The 17,091-nt window shown below is 37.6% G+C and overlaps 1 protein-coding gene across 3 annotated transcripts in view; it reads right to left on the bottom strand.

Annotated features, from left to right (window-relative positions):
• IntS3 (integrator complex subunit 3) overlaps nucleotides 1-17,091 on the bottom strand; it is a 330,648-nt gene that overhangs the window by 37,478 nt on the left and 276,079 nt on the right. The gene's annotated exons all lie outside the window — the stretch shown is intronic.

The following is a 17,091-nucleotide window of genomic DNA, read 5'->3' as shown; positions in this document are numbered from 1 at the left end:
AAATTAAAAACGAACCTGAACTTTTTTAAAAATGTTTTGTATTTACAATTTGCTTTATGTCGCACCCACAAAGATAGGTCTTATGGCAATGATGGGATAGGAAAGGGCTAGGAGCAGAAAGGAAGCGACCATAGCCTTAATTAAGGTTCAGTCCCAGCCTTTGCCTGGTGTGAAAATGGGAAACTATGGAAATCCATCTTCAGGGCTGCTGATAGAACAGCAAGAAGAATCGGGAAGAACAGCAAACAAATACGGGAAAAGAAAACTAAAGAAGGTGAAAACTGAGAAAATTACACGTAGTTAATGAGGAGGTATCCTTGAGTATATAACTTCATTATCGTCCAAGAAATACCTCAGAAAGCTAAGGTTATCCAATTTTCAAAGATATGTCTAAATAATGTTCATGAAAGAGATACTGTATCAGTAAATTATAGTTTAAGTATGTTTTGTGACATTTTGTGAACTGGAATATGCTTGGCATTTTCTAATACTAATAAAACTAGTTGCATATAATTGCGATGATGGGAGCGGATGCTCTCTCCCCCCAGTTGGTCATCATCCATAGGCGGGGGGAGAGAGGAAGAGGATTGTGTTCGTTGTAATATTTAATGGATAAGTATCATATATTTTAATTATTTCTCATAACATTTCTCTAACTGATTTGTACTAACAAAAACTAACTCCATGTAATAGTTATGATTACAATAAACGAATGCGCCGCCCTCAGTTGGTGGTCCGACCGTGACTGGGAAAAAAGGGTATTCATTCATTCATTCATTCATTCATTATATACATAACGAAACAGAATACTTCCTGTAAGTTTGTCCAATGTATTACTGGGGCTTAAATGGCTGATACTACACTAGAGTCTTGTTAATCCGAAAGTCCGGTTAATCCAAACTGAAATAATCCATTTTTAAAAAAAATTCCTCCTTATTGAAATGAAAGAACATGCTATAGAATGAAGATTTACTTGCATTTTATTAGTCATATTTTACTAGAATAACTTAATGTAAAACATAATTACACATCATAAACCATCAATCACGGGTTGTTTACCTTTACTATGTCTGTTAGTTTCATTTGCCGTAGTGATTGGAACCTACTCGAAGACGCAGTGTTAAACAAGCGTATTTTATTAATGTAACTACTAGAGAATGGACATTTCAAATTACTGTACAGAGTGTACTGTATTGTATTGTAGAAACTAGTTTCCTCAGACTGGTGAGGCGCTAGTCTTCTGACCCTAACTTGGCAGGTTCGATCCTGGCTCAGTCTGGTGGTATTTGAAGGTGCTTAAATACGTCAGCCTCGTGTAAGTAGATTTACTGGCACCTAAAAGAACTCCTGCGGGAAAAAATCCTGGCACCAAGGCGTCTCCAGAAACCGTAAAAGTAGTTAGCGGGACGTACAAACAGTATCATTAATATTAGAAAATATTTTCCGGTTAATCCGAAAATTTTGTAATCCGAAAAGACTCTGGTCCCGGTTAGTTCAGATTAATGAGACTCTACTGTATTATATTGCCTGAACTTGTCAACACTGCTAAAGAAGTATGTTGTTAGTATCATATGTATCAATGAACTCGCAATGGAATTTGCAACTCTTCTGTTGAAAAATGAAGCTTTGATACCAGTTGATGCCGAAGAGCATACAACGTTGAAACGTCAGCCATGATGGATGGCACACGCATTGTCACACAACATATTGCTATCCAAACAGAATATTATTAAGGATTGGAGATAAAATTTCACTGATTTTCAAAAATGTGGTTAAATTTAGTAGTGAATATATTATTTTGAGAGTCTGCCTCTGTGGTGTATCGTTAGTCTGATTAGCTGCCACCCCCGGAAGCCTGGGTTCGATTCCAGGCTCTGCATGAAATTTGAAAAGTGGTATGAGGACTGGAATGGGGTCCAATCAGCCTTGGGATGTCAACTGAGTAGACAATGGTTTCATTTCCACCTAAGCCATCCTTGAAGGGGATTTTTGTGGTTTCGCCATTTCTTCTCCAGGCAACTGCTGGAATGGTACCCAACTTATGGCTACGGCTGCTTCCTTCCCTATCCCTTCCAATTTTTACAGCAAAACAGACGAGGCTGTCTGGACGAGGTACTGGTCCTCATCACCAGTTGTATCCCCAACCAAATGTCTCACGCTTCAGAACACTACCCTTGAAGCGCTAGAGGTGAGAGCCCTCGCTGAATCCAAGGGTAAAACCAACCCTGGAGTGCAAATGGATTAAATATTTAAAACATTTTGAAAATTAAACATTGTTTATGAGGCCAATTCACATTATTGTAGAAAATTAGGTTAATCTAATCTGCTCCATTGCTAGGTCATTGTTGGATGTGTTTGTTGCTCTTGTATTCTGGTGTGTTTTCTATGTTCTTAAAGGCTGACCATATCTGGTATACCAGTAATCACATTGGTTGGAAACAGATTTAAACGTCTTGTTGTTGGCTGTTAACTGGTCTTGTGAACAAGAGGCAAAATAAAATATAAAGTAAATAAAAGCGAAACATGTCTGCTTAAATAAATAACACACAGTATTGATTGGCTGTAGGAACATTAACCTCTATCTCTGAACTTTTATTGTTAGCATTAAAGTCATTATCAATAAGAGTGAAAATGGTATGTTTTGTTGGTGTTTTATTTGTTCTATTTTATTTATTTGAAGCATTTTGTTTATGCCAATGAGGCTTCATCAATCAATCAATCAATCAATCAATCAATCAATCAATCAATCAATCAATCAATCAATCAATCAATCATGATATAGCAATGTTTAAAATAAGCCAATCAATTCTCTTTCATACTTTTTAGATGTTACTGAACTAGTGGAAAAGTAAATTATAATAAAGTTAGAAAAACGTTGATTAGTAAACCTGGATAAAATAAAATTTCTCTACATATGATGAGTCAAGTAAGGCACTAAAATAGATATGACTAAATGAACAGAAATGAACAGAACTTGATAAACGGTGTTAAAAGTCAGGTTGTGAGTTTCACAAATAGGAAAGGTCCTCTCAATTTTAATTACTGCGTTGATGGGGTGAAAGTTCCTTCTGGGGATCATTGTAAGTATCTAGGTGTTAATATAAAGGAAAGATCTTTATTGGGGTAATCACATAAATGGGATTGTAAATAAAGGGTACAGATCCCTGCACATGGTTATGAGGGTGTTTAGGGGTTGTAGTAAGGATGTAAAGGAGAGGGCATATAAGTCTCTGGTAAGACCCCAACTAGAGTATGGTTCCAGTGTATGGGACCCTCACCAGGATTACCTGATTCAAGAACTGGAAAAAATCCAAAGAAAAGCAGCTCGATTTTTTCTGGGTGATTTCCGACAAAAGAGTAGCATTACAAAAATGTTGCAAAGTTTGGGCTGGGAAGAATTGAGAGAAAGAAGGAGAGCTGCTCGACTAAGTGGTATGTTACATTTGACAAAATTCATTTTTGGGTCCGTATTGAAAATACTTGTATTAAATATGTTCCGAGCTGTCAGCGGAGAGATGGCGTGGAATGACATTACTAGACGAATAAGTTTGAGTGGCGTTTATAAAAGTAGGAAAGATCACAATATGAAGATAAAGTTGGAATTCAAGAGGACAAACTGGGGCAAATATTCATTTAGAGGAAGGGGAGTTAGGGATTGGAATAACTTACCAAGGGAGATGTTCAATAAATTTCCAAATTCTTTGAAATCATTTAGGAAAAGGCTAGGAAAACAACAGATAGGGAATCTGCCACCTGGGCGACTGCTCTAAATGCAGATCAGTATTGATTGATTGATGACTTACTATGAGTAAGCCTATCACAGAGTTACACAACTATGCACTGTGCAAAATTACTTACTTTGATCTAAAAGAAATAGGTTAAGGTTATATCTAAATTGATGTCCTACCTCAAGTAGATAAAACAGAATAAGTTATGATATATTATATTCTGAGAGCTAAGCAGTAAAACAAACAATTTATCCAACACAGAGGGATTATAGGCTAGAATATTTTAGTAATCACCAATTTGTGTTTAAAATAGATTTGAATTCATAACAATGAAGAAATATTTTAATACAAAGGCCTGGAAACTGCTTAAAAACCTTAGCGGTGACCCTGTAAAACCACAGGAGAACTTTACCACAGTAACACCTGATAAAGTGGTGACCCAGCTCCTGCTGAATGGTAAAACAAAAGGGAGGGCGACCAAAGAAGCTCTTCAGCATGATTTAAAAACAGAGAATCACTTCCTTCGAGATCCCTTCTCTGTTGAAGTTGCCATCTCCAGTTTGAAGTTGTACAAGGCTGCTGGTGTCGATGACCTACGAGATGAACAGATAAAGAAGTTTGGCCGTAAAACACTGGAGTGGTTACTAAGTCTAATGAACATGTGTGTCGCCAAGTTACACATCCGTAAAATGTGGCAGAAATCTAGAGTCATCACACTACTCAAGCCTGGGAAAGAACCAAACGACCTGAACATTTTTTGACCTATTTCCCTACTATGCCATACCTTCAAGATACTGGAACATCTGGTACTTAACTAACATCCTCGAAGAAAAGTTAATCCCACAACAAGCAGGCTTTCATGCTGGCAAATCATGTTGTAGCCAGATCTTGAATCTCACCCAACACATAGAAAATTGTTTTGAGCGTGGCGAGATAACTAGAGTCACCTTTGTCGACTTAACAGCTGCTTACAACACTGTGAATCATAGTAAGCTGTAGAAGAAAGCGTATGATCTTACAAAGAACCATCAACTACCATTCCTTATCAGCACCTTCCTTCAGAACAGAAGATTCTAAGTCTCGCTACAGGGTAAGAGGAGTATATGGCAAACCCAAAAGAATGGTCTCCCCCAAGGCAGCATGGTAACTCCAGTGCTGTACAACATCTACACAAATGATCAGCCAATTCCAGCAAGCACCAAGATCTGCATCTATGCCGATGACACAGTGGTAGCTGCTGACGGATTGCGTCGTTTCCATATGGTATGACGGCGATGTGCCGATGCAGAAATTGAAGCTTGTTGCGACCCAAGAATATGGTGCTGGAGTGGTCTAGACATATGTTCATCTATACATATCGCGAGTGTAAAATGGTGAAAGTGAAGAAATGGACTTTATGCACATTTTAAACTTGAGAATGTATATTTCTAGTCATATAAGATTAATTTTAAGTATTCTATAATTTATAACATGTATTGTATAAGATGAAACCAAAGGGAAATGCAAATAGATTAGTATTACGTAGGAAAAAATATTGATAGTTCATAACAGTGGCGACACCTGTGTAGCGATTATCAAAGGTATACCCTTTGAAACTAATTTGTTATATGTAACTTAGAATATTCCGTTACATGTCTTTATTATAGTGAAAGAAAAAATCAAAAGGCAGATTATTATTGTTATGTGAATCTTGAGAAGATTGTAATTGAATTGAGAAGGTATCACGAAAGTATTAGGAGGAAATCGAGGGGATATTGATATAGTCTTGAGAATGAATTGTAATGCACGACAGGTCTTTCAACTGTGTTATAGCTGACCAATATTGTGAAGATATTGAAAGTTATAAGAAATCCAAACGACTATATTGAAATCAACTACGCGTATAAGGATTCCAAGTCGATATCTTGTAAAGAGTTATTTAAAGCAAGGAGTATATGGTGTTGTTCAGTGTAATATGTCACTGTGTGTTGTTAATCTAACACTAGACTATTTCAGGTTTGATCTGCTTGAAAGGAATATATGATGGTTTGGAACATGTATTGTACTAACGATATGAGAGGCTTAGATGCGAGAGTGAGCTCTGGCCGCGGTAATGGCGCGGTTACGTGAAGGAATTCCTGGACCATGCGCATTCCCGTACCCTGGTCCTCAAGTCAGTAAATCAATTATTGATAATAATGCTCTTTCTGGTGAACTTTATTTCTTTCCTTAGTAGTAAGATGTAATTTTGTAGTAGTAATTGATGTCCTGAAGTACCTCGTTGGAATGTGGGGTATGCACATAATAAGTAATTGGGTATATTGGGTTATTTTGGTGTGTGTATACACATACGTTTGAAGATGGATTATTGAAATTTATGGGCCGATGACCTTCGATGTTAGGCCCCTTAAAACAACAAGCAAGCACGCAAGCATTGAAATTTATATGGTAATATGTGCGTGTGTGATAATTTGTTGAAACAGGTTGACCTCGATGATGTTTACATCAATCTATATCGTTATAATTGCTTGATAAATAATGCGATGTGAATACGTGACATATATCGGCTTATATATGATGCAGATCGGTACTGCCAAGGGAATGATAGCTACACACAGCAAATGGTGATGCGGTTTGCAATGAGTGATGTCGTAGATGAACGTTGCAAAATGGATGTTGAATTAACGATTGAGTATTGATCATGGCATGGTTTCTAATGATAATTAGGCAAATATGGCATATCGTGGGGTTTCAAAGGGATAATACGCAGGTAAGTAATGTACTTGATGTGAATTTATGAGTGATAATGGATATGTAGAATGATATTATATGATTTAAAGTGTAATGATAATATGAGTGATGAGTGAATATTAATTAATGGTGATGTTGGTACCAATTGTGATAGACGATAGGTCGGTGTTGAATTACACTGTGATATGCAACCGAAACTTGTGATGAGTTTGAGTGTACCTAATTCGTATTGGTTATTAGACGTGCTGTGCATTTAAGATTATCGAAATTCTAATGAGGTTTGATGACATTTCACTGGGTAGTCCACTACAAAACACATATTGTTCACTTGTATGGTGCATACTTTAGACAACAGGCGGGCCTAATGTATATATGTCACATATGTAGGCGTTAATATTGGCTTTATAATGGCGATGATTATCATCTACGAAGTAACGTCGGCTATTTTGGAATGATTTACTTTCACGACGTCACGATTACCGTGTCAGATTCACACCACGTCCTTTTATGCTTTATGACTGATTTTGAAATGGTATACTTGCGATATTTGTGTTATTCACCACACTCATAGCCACGAGGATATGTACCATGATATCTTATATAGGTTAAGAGTAGCACTTCATGGACATAGTAGTTATTTAGTATGTAGATTAGATATCATGTGATATTTTGACTTTGCTATTTGAATGTGATTGTATTATATTGATATTGTATCATGTGTACCATTTCATTGCCCTGATTATGTCAAAACGAGATGTTAGAGTCATAACTTTTGCCATGAATCGTGATAAAATGTCAGAAATTATGCAGTAGAATAATATGTTGCAAGAAAATACAGACATGTCGAATCAAATAGGCCATGAACGGGAAGTAAAAATGTTCAGACCTACGAAATCCAAATGGCCGTGATTAAGATAAATGCAGAACTTTTAAATTGTTAAACCGGCAAAGTGAACAATTGAATATTACGTTGAATATCAAGACGAAGTTATATGAGGAAAGTAACATGCAAAGAAAAGGAGCTTGTTTTGGAAAGAAGATTTCTTGAATAATTGAAGAAACGAGTAGTAATACAGAAACATAACGTTAATTTTTGTATATGTAACAAGATTATGAAGCACAATAACTAATAGGTGAAGGAAAAGAATAGCTGTCGGAACTCTAGGATTGAATCGAAAACTGACAAGGATTACTTAGAACAGAAATTAGATATCACTAATTTGAAGTATATTCTCGTCAAACAAGGAGATATTTAAAGCATTTTTATAAGGCATTCAATCTGAAATATTATCGCCTACTTTGTATAGTTGAAATAAGATTCAAAAGAATATAATAGATAATAGAAGTATGAAACTAATGATATCTTTAAATATGTTTCTGACGCATGTATACGACAGCATCATGATGAGCAAATAAGCTGAGAATGGGATTGGCATCTGACGGAGACCAACCAGCTGATTCTCCGAACCCGAGACTGGTAACCACAACCCGGACATGACATAGCCATAACCTGGAGATGATGTCCCAAAGAAGAATGCGATAATACCCATCCCAGTCCAGTAACGCGGGCAAAATAAGCTAAGTTCCATGAAATTAATTTGTAGATTATCCATATTTAACCTAATATGTAGTTAGTTGATATATGTGTTATTATGAAAGAGAGGTCGACATATGTATCTTAGAGATAATTTCAATGTGCAGTGTCTTCGCGAAAAAATTCATAATATTGTTTTAATGATGGATTTAGGTAGTCCTCAATTACATAAGATAACAGTCATATATAGGGAAGATGATATTCACTAGTGAAGAGCTTTGATAATAATTCTTCGACTTATTTCCAAAAAATTATACCATGCACAATGTGATCCAATATAGTTGAAATGCGAAATGGAAAAGAGATTGACTTGCAAGATATTGAGATTAGATTCAACACAAACCTAACACCAAATGTAAGTAAATATAAGCCTGATATGTTCATTCTTTGACAAGAAAAGTGTATCTTTTATATGAATGGTGATTAGAGACCCATAAAGCGTCATTGTGTTAAGATATCAAATTTTTGAATTATATGTTGCCAAGAAAGGATTAGTTGATATTTATGTGTGTGGCAGAAAACAAATATGACGGAATTATGAGGTTAGAGTTGTGATTATTATGATTGATATACATTCGTTGATACAATTATGTGGAATTATGCTATTTACAACAAAATATGATGAGAGATATTTATTTAAGATCAATTGATGGAAAATTTCGCGACACAATTCTAATTCTAGGTTATATTTGTCGTGATAGCAATGTGAATTATGGAGCGACATATAATGTGGGTTGATGTAATATACATATGGTGATATTTGTTTACTGAACTTATAGGGAAATAACGGTGTACGATCATCAAAAGATCATTTCCAAATAACTGATATTTTGGTATAGTCATGGTATTTTCTAAAGGAGAATTTCGCATGTTGCGTAGTATTTTAACTGATTTAAGTTGAAACAATAGATCATTGATGAAAGTGTCTTCATAATTTTTATGTTACTGCCATTAACGAATTAAGAAATGTCATCTACGATATTCCTTGAATTTTCATGACCAGGTGATAGAATTTAAGTAAAGATTTGACCTTGGTAGATGTATGGCCTGATTATAAAAATGACAAGGCTATGTTAGAGAAATCCTACATATTTTTCAGGAAATATTTCGGATATTTATCCAGTTACAGATATATATACAGTAGAGTCTCGCTCATCCGACCTTCGCTTATCCGACATTCCGTGTTATCTGACACTGGTAGGCTTTATTTGAACTTTAGGTAGAGGCAATTCTGGGACCCCCGGTGTGGAGGGTGCGACCGTGGGACAAGCACTGACTGTCATGTGGAAGGACCGGGTTTTCCTCAAGGGCAGGTGCAGCGAGTTTTCAGTAATTGTTCGGTGTAGTATTAGTTGGGTACGGATGTTATAGTTTTCATATCCTCTAGGAGTATGGCGAGTAAACGGAAGAAAGTAATTGTTTCTGTGGAAGACAAGTTGACTGGGTTAAAGAGACCGGACAAAAGAGAAACTTTTCAAAAAGTGGTTTCAGATTATGGTATTGTACGTGTTACAGTGGGAGACTGGAAATATAAGAGGGAAGAAATTGAAAAGTGGTCCTCTACCAGAATAACAAGTGATGCACTGAAAATAAGAAAAACAATGAAAACAATTAAAAAGTAAGTGAAACACCATTTCTTTGGTTCACTCAAAACCGGAAAAAAGGCCTGTCAATATCTGGCCCCATTCTGCAATATATGTCGGTGTATTTCCAGAACGTGTTTAATAAAAGGGACCCTAATTTTACTGCCAGTGCTGGGTGGCTTGATCGATGGAAAAAAATGGTACGGCATTGGGCAGCTTAATATCTTCGGTGAAGTCCGGCTCCTTGGCTAAATGGTTAGCGTGCTGGCCTTTGGCCACAGGGGTCCCGGGTTCGATTCCCGGTAGGGTCGGGAATTTTAACCATCATTGGTTAATTTCGCTGGCACGGGGGCTGGGTGTATGTGTCGTCTTCATCTTCATCACGACGCGCAGGTCGCCTACGGGAGTCAAATCAAAAGACCTGCACCTGGCGAGCCGAACATGTCCTCGGACACTCCCGGCACTAAAAGCCATACGCCATTTCATTTCATTTCATCTATGGAGAAAAACTGTCAGCAAAATCCGATGAGGTTGTGAAATTTAAAAGGAAATTTCAAGAAATAATTCTTGCTGAAAGATTAACCGGTGATCAGATTTTTAATTGTTATGAGACTGGGCTAAGTTTCAAGTTGCTGCCATCAAAACTCTCGCAGCCCAAGCCAAGACGTCTCCACCTGGCTACAAGCGTAGTAAGGAAAGATTTTTACTGTTCTTGCCTATAGTAATATTACTGGGAACTTAAAAGCAACCGTGCTTATGATCGGCAAAGCAAAGAAGCCTAGGACATTTAAAAACATTTCTGTTAATGCTCCTGTTCATGTTCTTCCCCCTAACGTGACATCATTATGCCGCCAATGGACCAAGGTGTGCTGGAAATATTGAAGAGGAAATATCGGCGGAAACTCCTTTCATCCCAGATAGAGAAAATGGACAATGGCAACGACATGATAGAAAATTTAAAACGATACAACATGAAAGACGTGGCATATTGGATAGCGCAGTCTTGGGAAGAAGTTGACAACGACATTAGAAAGTTTTGGAACATATTGTTGAGTGAGGTTGAACATCGAGAGGTGGTACAAGAAGACATGGAAAACATTGTTCCCTTACTGAATTGCATTCCTGTCTGTGAGGATGCTACGACTCAAGATGTAAGTGCTGTGCACAAGATCAGCTGTTTGAACTAACTGACCCTGACATTATTCGTTTTGTGAATGCTAACGAAAATGTGGGTGATGAAGAAGAACGAGGCATTGCAGAACAAAAGGAGAAAACGATGACCCACAGTGAAGGATTATCGTCGATGGCGGGATCTCGCACCAAGACAACGTGAATCAGCAGGCAAGCAGACGTTGACAAGTTTCTTTTCGTAAGATATTTGGAATGTTTTCGTTCAATACTGCATCTACTGTACAATTGAATTGATAAGTCAATAAACAGAGTACCGTAAGACATAATAATACAGTACAGCCTTCCTGTTTGTTTTACTTCATTTTCAAAGATATTCTGTGTTATCCAACATTTTCGGTGATATATCATTTTTGTTTATTTGTTGATATATTATAAAACGTAGCCATTGGAAGCTATGCTGATGGAACTTTACTTATTCTGCCTACGTTATGAATGAAGTTAGAAGTGGATAGCATGAGAGTAGTGACCAGAGGTTATAAAAATGAAGAGGCATTTTTGACATTAGTCATATTTAGACATTCGTCCTTTTTGACATTCAACATTCTTGTCATTCATTATTTTTGACAATCGTATTGTCTGACATTCACTATTTTGACATTTCTCTTTAATAATTTCAACATTTTTCTTTTAATATGTTAATAATTAAACTCAAACAAGAATTTTCTTTATTTTTCCGAATGAGATTGTGATGTATGCAAATGAATGTTTAAATAATTTATTAATTCATCCTGAGTTACTAGATGGTTATAAATAAAGCTAGTATTTAAGAATTTAAATTATTATTATTGCTAATTTTAGTATAGAAGGTTAATTTTAAGATGATTTTTTGGAGGATGATGGTTGGCTGAACTTGAAAGTTGATTATAATTTCATTTAAAGAACAGACGGATATGCAGACGTACTAGAAAATAAGAGGCGCGGTTTCCCAGTGAGTCCACGTAAAATACTTTTTTTATATATATAATCTTAATCCCTGAGATGTATAGTGCAGTTAGCTAGAGACTTTCTTGAATGCCAGTGTGTAATTATCATAGAGGAAAGAGTAGAAAACCATTCGCCATAAATAAATTAGTCTTTCACCCAAATGTTAGAGCGCTTCAAGAAAATTTATCACCAACTGTAGAACAAGGAAAGAGAAAGATGCCACGGGACTAAGCGGATCGGTTCATAAAAATTTGTCGCCAACAGTGGGGTTTGAAAAGGAGATCGACACCCCAGTCAAAAGCATGTCGGCGCAAGAATATTTTTGTCGGGATAGAGAAGAGAAGTGTAGCTGCAGGCACACATGTCATTTCATCATTCATATCACCCATCGTTTTGTTAGGTTAGATAGATCCTCGAAGGTATGTGTGAGGATTGTTGTGTGTTTATTTTCGTGTTTATGCGAGTGTCTTCAGGACAACTTAGTTTATTTAGGGCATAGTCATCAATATTTTATTTCATTTGAACCATGAGAAAGCATTATCGTCAGGACCAGATACATGAAAATGAATGCAAATCATCAAAAATCTGTAACATATGGAATATTAAGTCTGACATATACGGTTGAATGATAATGCAATCAGGCAATGATTATTATAACGCAGGTCATTATACTCAGGCAAATTATACTCAATGAAGCCACATAATATTTTTAACAATCTTTAGGATAATATTAATTATCATTGTGAACTGGTGTTCATATCAACGATTAGCCTTTTGAAATATGAAAATTACGCAACGCTATCACTGCATTACATTGATTTGAATTCGGATAAATGACTGGTTAAGATTTCAACATTTGTATATTTGGGATGTCAAGACACGCTTTGGTTTTGTCTTAATTTAGTTAGGTAATTTATTTTGAATAAACTTGCTCCAATCCAGAATATCTCAGTTCTTATCAATATTATTTAGATGTAATCAACCATATTTGTGAATTCGTTCCAACCTTATGTTCATACTAAATTATAAAGTAACGCCAACATTAATAATGTGGCCAACTTCATCGTAATTATCAGATGATTTTGATTATAGGAAATATTAACAGTACATTGATGGATTTGAAGCCATATAACATAAGCAATTTGTTTAATTGATTTGATATGTCATATTTTCGACCTGACACTTTTGATTGCCCAATAGGATTCCCAGCTCAACGTCTCATAATCGATGTGTGTCATCAATATTCAATATTGGGAGAATGAACCAACATAATTATACACTAATCAGTTACCCTAGCTAGCTGAGGCATTGCAATTATCGGAATTAGCCCCACAACGAGAACCTGTCAAAGACCCTGAGAGCAGAGTGCTTGTACCGACACGGGGCGGAGTCTATATTTTTGCGCCCAACGGTGGAGCATGATTGTTGAGAGACGCTATAGGATCATCCTTTGAAAATATACAAGGAAAGCTGACTTCAGCGATGGATGAACTCTCGAAGTACTATGATGCCAACCATCTGAAGCCAAACCCCAGTAAAACACAAGTGTGCGCGTTTCATCTACGAAACAAGGAAGCGCAGTGACAGCTGAACATTTCATGGCAAGGGGAACGACTGAAACATTGTCCAACACCAGTTTATCTGAGTGTCACACTAGACCACCGCATTCTAATGTATAGGCAGCAATGTCTGAACATGAAACAGAAGGTCAGTGCTCGCAATGGCATACTTAAGAAGCTGATCGGCAGCACCTGGGGAGCGAGCTCACACATCCTGAGGACTTCTGCACTTGCGCTGTGTGTGTCAGCCACTGAGTATGCCGCTCCTGTGCGGAACACTGCAGTACATGCTAAGCAAGTTCATACTGCAGTCAACGATACTGCAAGGATAATCTCGGGATGGATAAAACCAATGCCAGTGCAGAAACTGTACCCGATTGTTGGAATAGCCCCGACCCAACATCCGTAGGGTCACTGTTGCAGACGCCGGGAGAACAAAGCAGGAGAATGACCATTGACATCCACTCCATGGTCACCAAGCTGCAAGGTCTCGCCCCAGATCCCACAAGAGCTTCCTTGCTAGGACTCTGCCACTGGAAGGAACATCAGAGACAACTCATCTTAACAGGTAGAGGAGCTTTCTGTCCACAGACATGTCACCAAAGGAAGAACTAGCTCCTGGCGCCGACATGCCTTACCCTGTATGGAGGTCCCTCAACTGCTTAAGAGTGGACATCCCTCAATGCAAGACCAACCTGAAGAAATGGGGGATCCTTCCAGCAAATGCAGACACCTCATGCATATGTAGTGCTGAACAAGACCCAAGCCACCTACTTATCTGTCCCCTCCTGGACAACCCATGCATATCACAAGATTAGATGTGTTTGTACAGTTTTGCATTAAGGCTGATGATGGCCAGCCAATACTGGAACTAGTTTCTAGGTTAGAAATGTTATTTAAACATTACATAATATAGTATTGAAAAGGTGGACCATTATGACGTAAGTTTAATTATTATTGTGATCACAATTCAGTATGGATCAAAACCATGAAGTTTATATTCTATGACCCTTTACTGTGATGTTCTACACAGGAGAAGTCCTCAGGATGTGTGAGCAAGGCCATTGCAGCTGCAGTTTTTTGGAAATGCTGACCGGACATGGAAATGAATGAATATTAAGTAGATGGCAAGAGTTATCATTTCAGGCATTTTATGGCACACATATACTTTTTTTTTTGCTACTACAATCTACTTATCAGTATGTACACTGCCAGAAAGAAAGAAACAAAACATGCAACATCCTCAAGGACAAGGACATTTCATTCACAAGCAATGTGACAAGAAGTAGTTCATCATTGCAGGAGTATATTGTCACAGGTGTAGAATATATTGGAAGTGGAAAGTGTTTATTGAAGATTTTATTTGTAAACCTTGTTGAGTAGTACTTACTGTATGATCTGAAGTATGGTGATAAAATATTTTATTTGTATTCAATGTAACTACCTAACCTGTACAGTGTAAATAGTTTGGTAACATATGGTATTTGTAACAACTAGATTTCATTTCTATATTTACTGGAACTATCCAGAAAGTTGTAACTTGAATTTTTGAACAGGGTGTATTGGCCTTTGTTAGTTATGTATTCTAGAAAGTATGTTCTGACTGTTCTGGAAATGGAAGATTCGCGATCGTGCGTATTCGAGAAAATTGTTTAAAGTTTGCGACTGAAGTAGGAGTTGTGATTGGTGAATCTGGGTGGCGATAGACGGGCTCCTGCTCCTCCTCCTTCTCCTTCCGCATGGCTGAATTTGTTCGGAATTCATTTGTAAAGTCATTTTGTAAATAATATTTTTGAAAATTAAGGATCACAGTTGATTATTTCAGAAACTGCAACCTAAGCCATCTCCATGCCCTTGGTAGGTTCCCAGCTCCTTCCCACCTTCCTGGTTTATTGTCATCTAGTTAGCCCTACTGATATTTACTAGTGTTGTTATCGGCGGAGGTCCGCGTAGTTTCAGCTGATGTTTCACCGAGTGTGTAGTGGTTTTTGGTACTGGGCAATTGCACTTACTTTCCTCCCTTTACTGTGTTTAGTGTAGCCGCTGAAGTAACGGTTACAATATAATTACAAATTCAGACCAAATGAAACACACATCACACTCTGGAATAGGCCACCCACCAGATCTACGCCGTACACGTGTACATCTATCACTTGCATACAGACAGAACCTATTCTCGTCACTGAAGACGACACAGCGCCATTCCCCTCACCAATCGACTCTTGGTGGTGTCATGGTGTCAGAGGTTGCCTGGCCAGAGGCACACGTGATCGTAATCCTGCTGCAAGCAGGTGGTTCCCAAGGGTCCTTGGTGACATAGCAGGTGCAACATGTGACCGGATTTCCCGTTCCTGGATAATGTTTTGTTGGCTACCACTGCTCACACAATGTGTCGATCTTGACGTGCGTCTGTACTACGCGGACGTCCGGAGTCTTGTCTACGGGTGTGAGAATGTTCCACAGACCACTGTTAAAAGCAGCGACACATCATTGATATATTTTGCCCAACATATGCAGCAATCCGTTGATATGTCCATCCCGCTTCCCGCAGGCCCACAATGTGATCCTGTTCAAATGGCTGCAGTTGTTCAACAGGAGCACATACTCATCGGCGGGGCATGGTTGTATCCTAGAATGAATGTTACAAATACTGTTTACTTCTAACCTCAGCACAGTTACTGCCTGCAGAGTCGGAACGTAAGCACGGACAGGGCTCTTGAGCACCATCTGTTCACCGATGTCCGTGACAAATAAATCACTAACACAACAAGCCCTCAGTATGCACATATTATATCCCTGTGCCATTGAACACAGCCCCTGAGAATGTTGCATGTTTTTTTTTCAGCAGTGCAGTACCACAAAGTAACTTCATTGAATTTGATAAAGGATGTAACATATTATTTGCTTTTATGACAAATTCTTATATGTTTTAAACTATAGTTATGTCAGGAATAAAATACTACAGGTTTAAATCTTACAAGGGAAATGAAAATCAAGATAAGACAAATGGAGAAGATACAAAAGATACATATTAGTGGATCTTAAGTGACAGAAGGTATGAGAAAAATGTCATTCTTATTAAGGAGGAAGTCTTTCCTATTCGCATTATTCCTACATTCAAAGAGTATTTATTCTATGGATGACATCAATTTATAATTATAACACAATTAATCCTGCTGTTGGTAATATCAAGGGCAGTGCTCTCCCCACAAATTTTTGTCAGCTGGGTGGCAGGAATGAGTAGCCAGGCGGGGAATACCTCGTAAAAAATGAATATGATAAATTTCAATTTATTCCCCTCAGTGCATTAACGATATCAGAGAGGTAAGCGTTATTATCATGAACAAGACATAAAAGAGTATTTTGAACTTCTAGTGTTCTACTGCTCGTTCATAATCATGTAACACTGGGCCTTCCACTCAGTTGCTGTGATGGGTTTGTGATGCCATGCGGAACTGAGTGCTCGCATCGATTCCACACTAATCTAGAGACTGCTTGTGCACGACACAACATGATAGTCAATCTAAACATTTAAACTCCAATGTAATCTGTGCAATTATGCTCACAATAATAAAGATTTATCATTTAAATGAACAGTTTACAGTATTACATTTTAATTTGGAACACCCAATCACTCAAATATGTATTAATATTATGTAACCAGCAACCTATCTAGGTAAAGTTAGCCGGGCGGTCCATAAAAACGACAGGGCGGTGCGCCTATTAAAACACCCTAGGGAGAACACTGTCAAGGGTTCATACAGTATCATAAAGAAAACTAG

This window comes from Anabrus simplex, chromosome 1 (assembly GCF_040414725.1).
Source record: "Anabrus simplex isolate iqAnaSimp1 chromosome 1, ASM4041472v1, whole genome shotgun sequence".
NCBI classification, from domain to species: Eukaryota; Metazoa; Arthropoda; class Insecta; order Orthoptera; family Tettigoniidae; genus Anabrus; species Anabrus simplex.
This window is presented reverse-complemented; position numbering and strand designations above follow the sequence as displayed.